At 35.8% G+C, this 16,618-nt stretch overlaps 1 long non-coding RNA gene across 2 annotated transcripts in view; it reads right to left on the bottom strand.

Annotated features, from left to right (window-relative positions):
- Positions 1-4,285: 4,285 nt before the first annotated feature.
- The window catches only part of LOC120222097, a 513,003-nt gene continuing 500,670 nt past the window's right edge, over positions 4,286-16,618 (bottom strand). For both annotated transcript variants that reach the window (XR_005525965.1, XR_005525964.1), the window contains one exon: positions 4,286-4,430. This is a non-coding gene — a long non-coding RNA (uncharacterized LOC120222097). The remainder of the gene's footprint in view (positions 4,431-16,618) is intronic.

Here is a 16,618-nt window from a genome sequence, read left to right as displayed (position 1 = left end):
AAAGCTCTACTAGTTAAGTGGAGTGAGATCATATCTCTAGCTTTGCCTTAGTTCACAAGAGCTTTCACTGGGCCATGAAAGAAAACACTAGCATGGCATTGTATTGGTTTTTGCCTAGTGTCCTAGCATGATCAGAGGACTGGCAAATCACTTTACCAGGGTTTTCCTGGGATATTTCTTTGCATGGAGGTTAGATTCCATGTCAATAACTTACAAATAGGAGTATTAAAAAGATTGTTTTGGGGTACAGTTTCTCAAATAGTGACTTTCATTTTGGTAGAGAAGGGACAATGAAAGCAAATGTGGAAGTATCATCACCCACAAGGTGAGCTAGAACATAACTGCAGCCTTCCTGGGTGACCAGCCACAGAGTGCCATTCATGTCAGGGTTTGAATTTCTATAATGATCTCATTTTAAAATTACATTAAATATAAATATAACAATATTTTAATAAGCTCATTTATTACATTTTTAGAGAATCTTCCTCTAAAATACTTAGTCCTATCTATTCTTTATCCAACCTATCCTCACTTTTTGACTAGTCTACTGTTTTTTATAGAATCTGATTCTATAAAAGCTATGGTGTATATTTTCTAACAGGATAATGCATTCTTATACCCATTACAATTAATCTAATCAACCTAAAACCTAATCCAGTCTATTCCCAGTACACAATTCCAAGAGATTCACCTACAAAACTGAACACTCATTACTTCTGGCACATAAATGGTCACTGGATCCATGACTGCTATTTAAGCAGGTAACATGTAAGTCACTATTGCATGAGTAGAAACTGAAAAGAAAGTGAAAAGTATATCCTTTGTAATTATTGGGGGAAAAGGGTTTTGATTATATAGATGCATATAGTTACTACAAAAGCTCATTTTTTTTTTCAAAAAGAACAAAGGCAATGGCCCCCATTCTGGCGTACATATATCAGAAATTCAGTTTTTGCTTTTTCTTTAAACTAGATCTTAAGATGACTCCTAAAAATCACTCTTTTAGTATTAATAATACCTCTTCCTTGGGGTCCTTTTCAGTTAAAAGTTGGCAAGTAGACTTTTTAGGAAGGTTGATGGAGTAATTATTATAAATCATTCAAACATCCATAAACCAAAAATAAGAATGGCAATTTATTGACTAAAAAATAGACTGATTTCTGAGTAAAGGTGTCCCTGTGACTGGGACTTAACAAAACTAGATGGACTACTTACCTTTTATGTCATTTGGGGTGGGGGTTGTGTGTCTCTCTTTGAGTGATTTCTATCACCAACAAAGGTAATCTCCATAGCAATAGTAGGTGGCACTTTATGTTAAGGTAGACCTTGTAAACAACCCCATCAAGTGTTCTATTGATTGTTAGCCATCCGGTCAGGCAACTATTTCTTTTTGGGCAGGGGTAGCAATGCTGAAGAGTCAATGTATATGCCTTCCCTGCTGAGGTGGGATCAGACGTACTCCTTCAGCACTCTGTCCCACAGTCCTCATTTCGGTCACTTTACTCAGTGTTCAGTAGACAAAATATCCACCAGCAAAGAAAGAGATGAAGAAGTAGCTAGGGAGAAGAACCCAAATCTTTCCAGCTTTAGGCAAGAGAACATTCTATTACTAATGAAAAGATGTGATTAAATCGCAGCCCATCAAATCTCAACTACAGTTCCAAAATGTGTTCAAAGTGATCCAAAAGAAAACAAAATTCCTTCTGTCCTTAGTTATAAATTCTTCAGGAGATTCTTTATTCTCATCTTATCCTGGTTTCTTCCTCTGCCCTAGAAAGGATTAGTGTCTAACGTTAAACAAAGAGTATATAATAAAGAATAGATACAGTGTATATTCATACAATTCTGAATCCAGAGCAAAAGGAGGTTATATTCTTAGTCTAGCAGATGAATCGTACTGTTAGTAATAGAGATGTTTCTAATTCGTCCATGGAAGGTGCTAAAAATGTTCTCTATTATATCTTGAAGTTTTGGTAGTATAAAAATTTTATGATTAATGCCATATATTGGATTGTTCCTCTTCCTCTATGGGATCACAAAAACAATCTACATACAGACAGGTGACAGGACAGCATTATCTCTTCACTAGCATCTGTGGATGTTACTATATATTTTTTGTAAATGAATTCTGAAGAAAAATACCAAATTCTTGATCCACATCATGTTACAAATCCATGTATACCTAGGCTTTCGTTTTTCCTGTTCGCTCAATCCTTGTGATTTTTTTTTTTTTTAATTCAAGACCTGCCCTTACACTGCCAGATGATTTTTGGTGGTTGGAGTCCTTGTGACATTTCTTTGTTCATCTATGCTGTCTAGTTTAATATGACACTCCCAAGAGGCCTTCAGTCTACCAAAGATGATGACTGATTGGACTTAAAAAATGATTTATATATTATGACATAAAATCTGGAGATAGCATTTAAAGCTGATCAAGTGAACTTTTAGCCTTACGTATGACTCATAATTATGAGGCAAATAAATACGTGTATTTCTTTTTCTGAAGTATAACTAGAGGTCCTAGAAGTCCTGAATTTGTGTTCAGTTGTACTGAAACTACATTAATACTGTTCAATAGGCACTTTTTTTTTTTTTCCTCAGTCCTAACAAAAAAACTTGCCATTGTATCCAGCAGATCCTATATGAAAGTGAGTACTCTTATGTTAGGGACCTGAATTGAAAATCCAAACTAAGAAAGATCCGTGAGTGAAATGAGGCTTGTGTGAGTGCATTCAACTTTGGAGTTATTTCTGGTCCAATGAGTCCAAGGAAGTGGTAGTTGATTCCATCCAGGAGCATTAATAGTTCTAGGATAATCTCTTAGATATAGGAAACCTGCATTCTTTAAGCTGAGCAGGACCTAAAGCTTGGCAAATGCTTTCATACCTATCCTGGGTTGGATGCAGATCTCTAAGGTAAGACTGGTCTCTGGTAAACTCTCATCTTCCATGTTCCTTTCTTTAAAGTTCCAATTCCTGACATATTCTCATTAGAGGATATCACCAAGACTATACATAGGTTGAGAGCACACAGTATTTCCGTAACTAAAATGTTGCCCTAATATTGGTCTCTCTTACAAACCTCAAAAGGCCAATATGCTATTATCTAGGGTAGTTCATGGGAAAGTTGAAAAAATAATGCTTTAATGATTTAATTTATAAATGGCCCATTTCACTGAGAAGTAGAAAGGATAACTAAGAAATTTTTGAAAATGTAAATAGTTTTTGTTTCAGAGAAAAATCTTGTTTCTCCAACCTACTACTATTACTTTTTATGTAGCTAAATCTCTATCATGCTAGATTCATACATAAACTATGGAGACTTTACCTATAAAGTGTTAACATATATATTTCTACCATAAAATAGCAACAATAATTTTGGTCCACATATAACTTAAGCAAAAACGAAATACTAAATATAATATAATAAAGACTGTATTGCTTAGGCATATAGCTATATACTATAAAACCCACCAAATCAAGATTGTACAATGATGCCATTTATTTTGGTTTCATAATAGCATGTATCAGAGATTCCTGTTTTTGTACACAGAGGGAGAAATGACATCATATACACAAACAGAAAGGTGCAAGAGGTAAATGCAAGATGCCCACATACTGTCAACAAAGTCTTGCCAGTTGTAAAAGAATTTGACATGTTAATATCCATTCATTCGGACTTGTTACTGAGACACCAAGAGAGTGATGGCTGGCAGGCACTGCACTTAAGTGCAGTTACTGAGGCCCCCAAATATTGACAGAGTGCCACATTCCAAGAAATTATTGATGTACACAGCCAGCCACAGCCCAGACACCTCTCAGACAGAGTCTTTAAATGTCACAGATAAATGAATTTTCATGAAATGGGGAGAGAGAAAGGAAGACCAAGGAGAGAGAAAGAACACATAGTGAGAGGCAGGATAAGTAAAAAGAAAGAAGAAAATTATTTCCATACCACTAGCATGAAAGCATGTGGCATCTCATCCCCAAAGCACCTGATAAATGATGTGAGATCAAACATTCTGAATGCATTCTATGCTACCAAAGCACTTATATGCCTTTAATAATTCCAGTGGGTATTTAAAAAGTTAAGGTGGATACATACTTTAGAATAGCTTTAACAAACTATTTACGAACACAAAATAGGATTCAAATATAAATATTGCAAAACTCCATCTTAAAAAATTCAAACTAAAGGAATTACAGGTGCAAATGAACATAAGAAAGTATCCTAAGTAGGTCTCCATGTATATTAGAGGTTAAAAGTCAAGGTGCCATGAAATCTGTTTTTTTTTTGCCATGACACAGATATGTCTTCTGACAGTTTCCTCTCCAAAGTCCCACTGAAAGCAATGACACCTCGTGGGTTTATAATAAGATATTAAAGAATACCTTCCTCCATCTTTCTCACTGCCCTTCCACAGAAAACACCTGCCAGGAAAACATATGAGGTAAGTCAGTTACTTGACACATGATTACAGAAATGAGCCATGGTTATAACTGCAACAACCAAATGTTCCTCAGAAATCATGTGAAATGCAGTATATTTGAAATGTAAACGAAGCTTTTTCACTTTGAAAGTCTTCCATCTGCTGAGGGCACCTTCTCTTGACCTTGATGCACTGTGTCATTAAAAGCAACCACATATTCAAGGTTAGAATATGGCTTGCTTGTGCATTTTCTTTCCTGTATTAGAGATGTGTGCAACCTCCACATTTTACAAAGAGCAATCATGCCAATGCCCACAAACAAAATTCTTCCCTCAACCCAAAAGCACATAGGTTATTTAAAAAAAATTTTTTTTATGTTTTATTTATTTCCGAGAGAGACAGACAGCGTGAGCAGGGGAGGGTCAGAGAGAGAGGGAGATACAGAATCCAAAACAGGCTCCAGACTCTGAGCTAGCTGTCAGCACAGAGCCTGATGCGGGGCTCGAACCCACGAACTGTGAGATCATGAGCTGAGCTGAAGTCGGACGCTTAACCGACTGAGCCACCCAGGTGCCCCGGTTATTTTTTTTTCAACCTGAAGCAATATGGTTTCAAAAAGCTTCAACTCCCTTTTTACTAGCATTACAGTAGGTCTTGGTATGAATTATTTTCCTGAATCTGGCTCTGTCTTGGGTAACTGGGACCTTAGCAAGTACTTGGAGAGGATTCGTTTTTATATCGACTTTTTAATGATTTCTTAGGTGCTTTTCTTTATTTATATTAGGAGATAAAATGAAAGGAATCAGATTTCCCGTCATGGAAATAAAATTATTTTCTCGGTTTTTAGAGACTTATTTATTTTTCTCGAGGTATAACTGACATACATTATTATACTAGTTTCAGGTGCACAACATGGTGATTTGATGTTTGTATACATTGGGAAATGTTCATCACAATAAGTCTAGTTATCATCTGTCACCATACATACAAAATTAATATGTTATTCACTATATTCTCTATGCTTTACATTATATCCCCATGCCATTTAATTTATAACTAGAAGTTGGTACTTCTTGATGCCTTTCACCCATTTAATACCCTCAACCCCTCTCCTCTGGCAACCACCAACCTTTCTCTTTATCTATGAGGTTGAGTTTTGTTTACTTTGTTTTGTTTTTTTTAGATTCTACAAATAAGGAGAATCATGTGATATTTGTCTTTCTCTGACTGACCTATTTCACTTAGCATAATACCCTCAAGGTCCATCCCTGTTGTTGCAAATGTTAAGATTTTATTGTTTGTTTTATGGTTAAGTAGTAGTACATTGTGTATACATATCACATCCTTTTTATCCATACATCTATGGATAGACAAAGGTTATTTCCATATTTGGCTATTGTAAACAATGCTGCAATAAACATAATGGTGCATGTTTTTCTGTGTTAGTGTTTTTGTTTTCTTCAGATAGATACTTTGGATATATAGTAGTGAAATTGCTGGATCATATGATAGCTCTATTTTTAATTTTTTGATGAACCTCCATCCAGTTTTCTACAGTGGCTATACCAATATACATTGCCACCAACATTGCATGAAGGTTCCTTTTTTTCCATATCCGAGCCAACATTTGTTATTTCTTATCTTTTTTTATAATAGTCATTGTAACAGATGTAAGGTGATATATTATTGTGGTTTTGATTTGTATCTCCCTGATGATTAGTGATGTTAAGTATGTTTTCATGCACATGTTATACATCTGTATATCTTCTTTACAAAATATTAATTCAAGCCCTCTGCTCATTTAAAAATTTTATTGTTTTATTGTTATTGACATGTACGAGTTCTTTACATATTTTGCTACTAACCCCTTATTGGATACATGATTTGTAAACATCTTCTCACATTCAGTAGGTTGCCTTTTATTTGTTGACGGTTTCTTTCACTGTGTAGAAGCTTTTTAGTTTGATATAGTCCCATCTGTTTTCCTTTGCCTTCAGAGTCATATCCAAAATGCATCACTAGGAATAATGTAAAAGGAGCTTACTGCCTACATTTTCTTCTAGGAGTTTTATGGTTTCAGGTCTTAGGTTCAAGTCCATTCCATTTTGAGTTAACTTTTGTATATAATGTAAGGTAATGGTATAGTTTCATTCATTTGCATGTAGCTGTCCAACCATTTATTAAACAGACTATCCTTTCTCATTATATATTCTTGCCACCTTTATAGTAATTAATTGGCCATATATACGTGGGTTTATTTCTGGGCTCTCTAATCATATAGCTTTTTAGCATAGTTTGAGATCAGGGAGTATGATCCCTCCAGCTTTGTCATTCTTCCTCAAGATTTCTTTAGTTGACTTAGGTAGGGTCTTTTTGTGGTTCTATATGGGTTTTAGAATTATTTGTTCCAGTTCTGTGAAAAATGCCATGGAAATTTTGATCGAGATTGCACTGGATCTGTAGATTGCGTTAGGTGATAGGGACATTTTAACAATATTAATTTTCTCAATCCACAAACACAGACTAACTTTCCATTTATTTGTGTCTCTTTCAATTACTTTCATATGTGTTTTACAGTTAAAATTTATTCCTAGGTATTTTATTCTTTTTGATGACGTTTTAAATGGTATTGTACTCTTAATTTTGGTTTCTGGTAGTTCATTATTAGTATATAGAAAAGCAACAATTTGGGGGATGCCTGGATGGCTCAGTTGGTTGAGCATCAGACTTTAAATTTTGGCTCAGGTCATCATCCTGGGGTCATGGGATCAAGCTCCAAATCGGGCTCCACATTGAGTGTGGAGCCTGCTTAAGAATCAATCTCTCTCTGTCTCTCTCTCTCTGTCTCTCTCTCTCTGTCTCTCTGTCTCTCTCTCTCTCTCTTCTTCTGCCCTTCTCTATTCCCTCTCTAAAAAAAATGAACTGCGACAATTTTGAATATTGATTTTGTATCCTGCAATCTAACTAAATCGAGTTTTGAGTTCTAATAGCTTGTTGTTGTTTTTTTTGGTGGAGTCTTTAGGATTTTCTATATAAAGGATAGCATCTGCAAACAGTATCAATTTTGGACATCAAAATTGGATACCTTTCATTTCTTTTTCTTGCACAAATTTTCTGGCTAGCACTTGCCATAGTATATTCAATAAAAGTGAGGAGAGTAGGTATCTTTGTCTTGTTCCTGTTTTTAGAAGAAATGATTTATCTTCTACCATTAAGTATAATATTAGCTGTGTACTTGTCATAGAAGGCTTTTATCATGTTGCGGTCTATACTCCCTTTGTTGAGACTGTTTATCACAAATGAATGTTGCATTTTGTTAAATGCTATCTCTTCACCTATTGAGATGTCACATGACTTTTATCCTTCATTTTATTAATGTGTTGTATGATGTTGAACCATCCTTGCATCTTGGAGTAAATCCCTCTTAATCATGATGTATGATCCTTTTAACGTACTATTGAATTTGGTTTGTTAATATCTGATTGAGGAGTTTTGCACTTACTGTTAATCAGGGGTATTGACCTGTAACTTTCTTCCTTTCTCTTTCCCCTCTTCCCTTCCCTCCCCTCCTCTCTTATCCTCTCCTTTCTTCTCCTCTCCTCTCTTTTTTTGGTGTCCATGTCTGCTTTTCATTTCATAGTAATGTTGGCCTCGTAAAATGAGTTTGGAAATTTTCACTCATATTCTCTTTTTTTGGGAGAGTTAGAGAAAAATCAGTATTAACTCTTTGAATGTTTGGTAGAATTTACCAGTGAAGCTGTCTGGTCTTGAACTTTTTTTTGAGGGGGAGTTTTTTATTTCTAATTCAATTTCATTACTAGTAATTAGTCTATTCAGATATCATTCTTCTTCATGATTCAGTGTTGGAAGACTGTAGGTTTCTAGGGATCTATCCATTTCTCCTAGGTCATCCAAAATGTTCACAGTAGTCTTATGATCCCTTGTGTTTCTGTGGTATCAGTTGTGATGTGTTCTCTTTAACTTATGATTTTATTTATTTGCACCTTTTTCTTGGTGAATCTAGCCAAAGGTTTGTCACTTTTGTTACCTTTTCAGAGCACCAGCTCTCAGTTTCATTGATCTTTTCAGCTGCATTGTAGTCTTTATTTCTTTTTGCCCCAATCTTTATTATTTCCTTCCCTCTATTAACTCTGGGCTTCATTTCTTTTTTTTATAGTTCCTTTAGGTGTGAAAAGTTGTTTACTTAAAAATTTTCTTGTTTTTTGAGGTAGGTCTGTGTTGTTAAGAACATTTTCCTTAAAACTACTTTTGCTTCATTCCATAGACATCAGTATGTTATATTCTGCTTTCATTTGTCTGTAGGTATTCTTTGATTTCTCTTTTGATTTCTTCTATGACTTCACAGTTGCTCAGTAACATGTTGTTCAGTCTCCATGTATTTGTAGTTGTTCCAGTTTTTCTTTTTTTTTTTTTTTTGTAATTGATACCACTGTGGTCCAAAAAGATTTCTGATATGATTTCTGTATTCTTAATTTACTGAGACTTGTTTGTGGCCTAACATATACTCTATCCTGGAGAGTGTTTGATGGGCAATTAGGCTGAATATGTATTCTGCTGCTTTTGGATAGAATGTTCTATATATACCTATATATACCTATTAAGCCCATCTGGTCTAATGGGGTGTTTAAGGTTAATGTTTCCTTACTGATTTTCTGTATGGATAATCTAAATCTATTCACTGATGTAGGTGGGAGTGTTAAAGTGCCCTACTATTATTGTATTACCGCAATTTTCTCTCTTTAGGTCTGTTAATATTTGACTTACATATTTTGGTATTTCTATGTTGGGTTCATATATATTTACAAACGTTATAACTTCTTGCTGGGTTGAATTTTTTATCATTATGTACTGCCCTGATCCTCTTTGTATTTTATTACACTCTTTGTTTTAAAGTACACCCTATCTAATATGAGTAAAGCTATACCAGGTTTCATTTCATTTTATTTGCATGGGATATATTTTTCCATCCCTTTACTTTCAGTATGTGTGTGTCCTTACACCGAAGTGAGTCTCTTGTAGGCAGCATATAGATGGGTCTTATTTTTTTATTAATTCCTCCACTCTTTGTCTTTTGACTGAAGAATTTAGTAAACTTACGCTTAAAGTAATTATTGATAGGTGTGTACGTATTTTCATTTTGTTAATTATTTTCTGGCTGTTTTAGTTTTTCTGTCCCTTTCTTCTTCTCTTTGAATCCAATGACTTTCTTTAGTGGTATGTTTAGATTCTTTTCTCTCCATCTCTTCTATTATAAATTTTTGCTTTGTGGTTACAATGAAACTTACAGAAACAACTTATATGCATAACATTCTATTTTAAGGTGATAGCATTCTAAAGTTTTATATTTTTATTCCCTACTGTTTCATGTTTTTGATGTTACATCTTATATCATTTTATTTATGTCTCCACCTAATCATAATTTTAGCTAATTTTACTATATTGTCTTTTAACCTTCAGAGTATCTTTATAAATGATTAATCTGCTACTTTACTATATATTTATCTTTTCCAGTGAGATTTTTTACTTTCATAAGTTTTCTGCTTATTAATTAGTGGTATTTCTTTTTAGCTCAAAGAAGTCCCTTTAAACCTTGCTAGTATGGCCAGTTTAAATAGTGACAAACTCCTTTAGCTTTTGCTTGTCTGGAAAACTCTTTATATCTCCTTTGCATGTGAATGATAACCATGCTGTGTAGAATACTCTTGGTTGGAAGTGTTTTCCTTTCAGCACTTTGAGAATATGTCATGCCACTCTCTTCATGTGTGTAAAATTTCTACTGAGAAATCTGCTGATAGCCTTATGGAGTTTCCCTTGTATGTAACTGATTTTCTCTCCCTGCTTTTAAGATTCTATATTTGTCATTAACTTCTGACATTAGTATAATGTGTTGGAATGGATCTTTTTGGATTCATCTTACTTTGAACTCACTGGGCTTCCAGAACCTAGAGGTCTGTTTCCTTCCCTAGGGTAGGGAAATTTTCAACCATTATTTATTCAAATACATTCTCTGCTCCTTTCTCTCTCTCCTTTTTCTGGGACCCCTATAATGCAAATGTTATTCTGCTTGATATTCTATAGATCCTTAAGTTGTCTTCATTTAATTTTTTATCTTTTTGCTGCTCTGTTTGGATGAGTTTCATTGCTTTGTCTTCCAGCTCACTAATCCATTCTTCTGCTTTATCCAATCTGCTGTTAATCCCTATAGTGTAATTTTCCGTTTAGCTACTGTACACTTGAGTTCTGAGTTCTGTTTGGTACTTATATTTTCTATATATTTGTTGAAATTCTCAATGTGTTCATCCATTCTTTTCCCGTTTGGTGGTCATCTTTATGACCATTACTTTGAATTGCTGATCAGGTAGATTACTTATCGACCTATTATTAAGGTATTTTTCTGGGGTTTCCTCTTTTTCTATCATTTGAAACTTTTTTTTTCTTTCTTTTGAAATATTATCTCATTTTGCTTGACACTCTGTGGTTTTTATTTTATGTGTAAGGCAAAACAACTATCCCCCGTAGTCTTGAAGAAGTGGACTTATGTGGGTAATAAACTTCACTGTTCAACTTTGCCCTAGTTCTTGGTTGTGTCTCAAACATTTGTGATTATCTAAACCACTTGATTTTCTTGATATGTTCCTATTGTTGAAGGTATGCCAAGACCTGTCAATGTTCCAGGGGAGGAATTTAATTGAGCACCTAGTTTCAGGATGACTGAAAGCCAGACCCACAGTCAAAAGCTTTTAAAGTATATATGGGGTGTCTGTGCAGCTCAGTTGGTTAAGCATCCAACTCTTGATTTCAGCTCAGGCCATGACCTCATAGTTTGTGAGTTCGAGCCCTGTGTTGAGCTGTGCACTATGCTCATTTGGATTCTGTCAGATATGTCACCTTGAATAATCTTGACTAAGAGTGAGAGCAGATAGCAATAATGCCTGTATTGGCCTATCTTTTTTACAGTTAAATATCAATTTTTGGGGTGTCTGGGTGGCTTAGTCGAGTATCAGACTCTTGATTTCAGCTCAAGTCATGTTCCCATGGACATGAGTTTGAGCTCCAAGTCGGGCTCTGTGCTGACAGTGTGGAGCCTGCTTGGGATTCTCTCTCTTCTACTCCCTCTGTCCCTCTCCCCTTCTCTGTTTTAAATCTAAAAACAAACAAACAAACCTTAAAGTATATAAACATATACTGTCTTGTGGGTCTGCAATCATAATCCCTACTGGCCTCCAAACCAGGAATTCTGGAGGTATTCTCTAGGCAAGAGTTGCAAAAATTCAGGCTCCAAATGAGTGTATAAGTTCCTTGCTGGAGTCTTGTCAATCTGTAGTGAGGACAAGGGGGTGTCCAAAGTTGGTGTTTTCCTGTTTACATTCCCTGGGAGCGCCACCTTAGTTTCTAGATATGAGGGAAACCTAGAGCTTATCCTTTAGGCTGAAGCTCCAGGCTAAGTATGTAGACCTTTTTCACAGGAAGACTGGGGTTGTGTTTCAGTCTGCTGTCTGTTCAGTGTCCTGGGGGTGGCAGACTGTCAAGAACTGCCTTTCTGATTTCATGGAGCTCAAGAATACCAGCCCCCTTGGCCTCGAGGGCCAGGAAATAGAGGGGCATCTCCTGTGTGGATTGGTGCACCACTGACTTTAATTAGGCAGCTGGAGAGTGTAAGAACAGGGCATTCTTGCCAGCTTCAGAAAGGCAGCAGGCAAATGTCTTGACTCGGTGCACCCACAGACTTCAAGAATGAGCAGAATGGTGTTTTGTCTGTGTGTTTTAGGCTAGGAGCATATTGCAACTGTTTGGGTTTGCCAGCCCCAGCCTGGGAGTGAGGTAGTGTTGCAACCACCTGCACTCTCCTGCTCAGCAAGACAGCATAGTGCTATGACCACTTGCCCTGCCTGTCTTATCAAAATAGTTGGAGAGTGCCATGTCTAAAGCCTGTGCCAACAGGGTTGGTGGAGAGTGTAAAAATAGTGTCCACCAGGGCCTCCATCCCCAGGCCATGTTTCAACTGTCCCCTGTCCCTCCAGCATATGATTTTAAATTAGTAAATAAATGTCCATGCATAATCCAGGTGCTTTTCAAACTTATTTTTCCTCTGGGTCTCAGGGTAAGTGAGATAGCATGTGAACCCTTTAAACAAGGTCAGCCTTGATGGTTTTCTAAGCCAGAAATTTGGGAATTCATCTCTCTGGTGCAGATCCTTGGGGTTGGAGCATTTGATGTAGGGCACCAGCCTCTCACTCCTCTAGAAGTGCCAGACTGATGAGATCCCTTCCTACGTTGTTTGCTACACCAACAGTGGAGATTTTGGTGAGACTATGTCTCTGTCTCTTGTATCCATCTCAGTGTGGTCCTTTCATCTTTGTTGCAGAGGTCTCATTAATTTAATTTTCAGATCTTTCTCAGAGGGAAATAATCCATATGAAGCTGTAGATTTGTTGTGCCCAGGGAAGGCACCAAGTTCAGGATCTTTCGACACTGGCACCTTGCAGAAGTCCAAAGACTTTTGTTTTGAAGACAAAATGAGCTTTAACTCAATGGAAACTGCAGTAAAATCTCAGACACTGTAATCAGTGACTGCATTAAAACTCATTAGAAGTATGCCAACTTCCATGTGAGGCCACAATTCAGCCAGGATTACAAAGAAACATTATCCACTTTGCCTGTGGCCATTCTGACATTTTATACTGTAAAATTATGGATCAAGGCAATCATCTCTAATATGTTACACACAAATATACACACATACATACACAAACATTCAGTGATTTTCCTCCTGTGACCATATAATAAACAGTAAGTTTTTAGTTTACTCTAGGCTAAGGTCTAGTGAACACATATAAAAAGAATATTAATTTTTTCTGATTATAAATATAATAGTGTTCACCAAATATTTGGTGACTGGTTAAACAACTGTGGTACACCCCTACAAGGAATCCTATAAAGTTGCCAAAAAAATATGTTTTTTTTGACATACAGGATAAATCCTCTTGGATGAATAAAATGAAGATCTAAGTGTATGTGTATATATATATATACTGGCATATACATAAACATTTTTTTCTGGGAAGATATACAAGACATTTTTGATTGGAGGGACAAGGAGAATTATATATTTTTATATATTATATAAATAATATTTTATTTATATTTATTATACAATTATATATTTTTCTATTCTGTTTGAATTTCCAATTATATGCTTAAAAATAATACCAGTAAAAACACCTGAGTAACAAGGTTATGAGGAATTTTTTAATTTATTTTTCTCTGTATTAAAAAATATATTTTAAAAGGAAATATCTCTAAAATAGATTATATAAAAGTAATTCATGCTATCAGAAATTTGAAAGTACTAAAAAAATAATTAAGAAAAAACCCTGTAATTCTCTGACTCAACAATAACCACTGTTGAATTTTTGGTGGGTTGTGTTCAGTTTGTGAAGTCTCTTCCCTCCACTTTGGGGAAAGTAGAGTCTTTTCATTCTTTTAGATGGAGGGACCCAAAATAGCTCTATGAACTGTTCTGCTATCTTTCTGGACAACCTCCTTCAGTACACTGCTTTTGATTGCTAGGATGCTGTTGGAGCAGCATAGGCTATATGTGACACTTTTCAAAACTGCACAAGTATTGCTGGTATTGCTCCCTGAAATGCATGATCCCTGTATCACTTCATAATACTATCTGGCACCTCATTATAGAGATCTTGGGATCTCTATGGAGTTGGAAGCAAAAGTATCCTCATCATGCCCCATAATTATTATAGAGATTGCACCAAAATAGTCTCTGGAGGGCTTACAAGTGCTCTGTTTTCCTGAACATACAGAGATGCTTCCCTGCAAGGTACTTAGGCCTTAGAATTTCTCTAAAGCTAAGGATGTTGAAAGAAGAACATAGAGAGGTGACATACTTGGTGTTACTTCTTAGATAACTGACTTCTAGATTACAACACCTTTCAGTACTTTACTTTTTGAGGATGATTTTCTAAGGCAGAGTTTTAACCCTCTCTTCCATGCAAACACCTAGGTGTTACCATTCAGCTTTTAAGTACCTTATCCTCTTTCCAACAAATTTACAAATTATTCCACCTTCGTTTTTGCTGTTATGGATAATAAGATAATAATGATAATCATTATTTGTATTATGGCTAACTTTCATTGATTGTTTTTATAGGTTGGGCACTTTGCTTATACTATATTTAATTCTCAAAATACCACTATTGTTGTTGTGTTATTTTATAAATGAGAAAAACTAGACTCACAAATGTTAAAAAACTTGTCAAATGTCACAAATTCATTAACAGGCAGTTGAAGAGTCACATCTGCCTTGGGCTGATTCCAAAGCTCCCTTAAGATCACTTTTCAGATTAGGTTTACAAGTCTCCTTACTCAGAAGTGCACATCACGCCCACAGCTTTCCTTTTTGCTTTCTTATCTTTCTATTACTGTGTGTGTGTGCACGTGCGCATGTGTATGCACGTGAGTGTGCGCGTGTGTGTGTGTGAGAGAGAGAACTCCAAATAAAATGTTATAAAAACTCATTCTTTAGGCCTCCATTTTTTGCACCTTTAAAATGGATAGCAACTATCTCAGAGGTTTATTATGAGGACCAAATGAGATAATATACGTGAAAGCACTTAGTACACCTAAAATAAAACATTATCCTTATTGCTATCCATGTTTCCCTCCTTTGCATAATGGATGTGTTCTGGAGAAGGTGATTATGGAAATGTATAGGCTTAACTTCTATTATCAAATCACAGAGCAATTACATTATAAAATCGTAGAAAAAAGATTCCTAACAGATTGTGATAAAGACTTGATGTAAGGCAGGGGTTCAGGTGGAGGTTGTGCCTCTGAGAATTACACTGGAAGCAGTCTGCGTGTTGGTGTCACTTTCTAAAACCCTTTATCTCTCTCTCCTCGGCCTCCAGGTAATTCCTGAATCTAATTCATCAGTTTCCAGAGATGATTTCATACTTTTCTTTTTGTCTGATTATGAGGTCTAGTGGAATTTGTAAGAAACAATGATAACTTCATCTGGTGGCCCTATCCCACACATGATATAGGATAGTTAGAAAATTCCTTTAATTTGATATTTCTAATTAGATACACTTACTCTGTATATTTGGTTATAAGTTTCAGTAATATGTATTAACAGTACTTATATCAGAGTCATCATATTCATCATATTGAAAGGCTTCTGGGTCAGGAACCATGTCTTCTGCTTTTTTTTTTGGAAACCCTACATTTACAAATGAGTTCTATAAATAAAATAAAACTTTAAATAGTACTGACTTCACCTTCAACTCATAACTAAACCTGACTCTGGGATTGAAGTGCTATTTTCTCCCTCTAGTCTCATCAGACACGAGTTATGTTATGTTACTGACAGAGGCCAAACTATATGCTCCCATAATTCACTTCTTTGTAACAACCAGTTGCATCATGGTGCTTGCCTTTTCTTGAAGAACTAGGACTTATTCTTTTTTTTTTTTTTTCTTTAAGGTTTTTATTTATTTCTAGGACAGAGAGAGAGAGAGAGCGTGAGCAGGGGAGGGTCAGAGAGAGAGGGACTCACAGACTGAAACAGGCTCCAGGCTCTGAGCTGGCAGTCAGCACAGAGCCCGACGTGGGGCCCGAACCCACGAACCACGAGATCATGACCTAAGCGAAAGTCGGACGCTTAACCAACTAAGCCACCCAGGCGCCCCGAACTAGGACTTATTCTTAATTAATGCCTTAATTATTCTTCTCTCAGGACATCCTTTATTTGTGGAAAATATTCAGAAAGAATGGAATTTTAAAAATAAGCCATCTGTTGCCCAAATCCTGAGAAAAGCAGCGATGTCTGAAAATACTAGATTAAATTAATCAGGGGGCACAAAAGCCTTATTAAATGTATTAGCTTTCTTATGTTTAGAACTCGGGTAAGAAACAAGATCCAACCTTAACATGCCACAAGTATCAAATGAGAGAGGTCAGCAAAGTCTACACTCTTATGAGTCAGCTTGGATACATCAAAGAATAGAAATATTCTTTATAAATTCTAAGAGGAGACCTTTTTCCAGATTATCTTACACATGACAGCAGCCAAGGAAACAACCACATAGCCTCCCTAATTCTACACCAAACAAGGTATATTTATATTTCATTTAATATTTTTCTCATAAG

Source organism: Hyaena hyaena, unplaced genomic scaffold (genome assembly GCF_003009895.1).
Source record: "Hyaena hyaena isolate Hyena2069 unplaced genomic scaffold, ASM300989v1 scaffold_834, whole genome shotgun sequence".
NCBI classification, from domain to species: Eukaryota; Metazoa; Chordata; class Mammalia; order Carnivora; family Hyaenidae; genus Hyaena; species Hyaena hyaena.
This window is presented reverse-complemented; position numbering and strand designations above follow the sequence as displayed.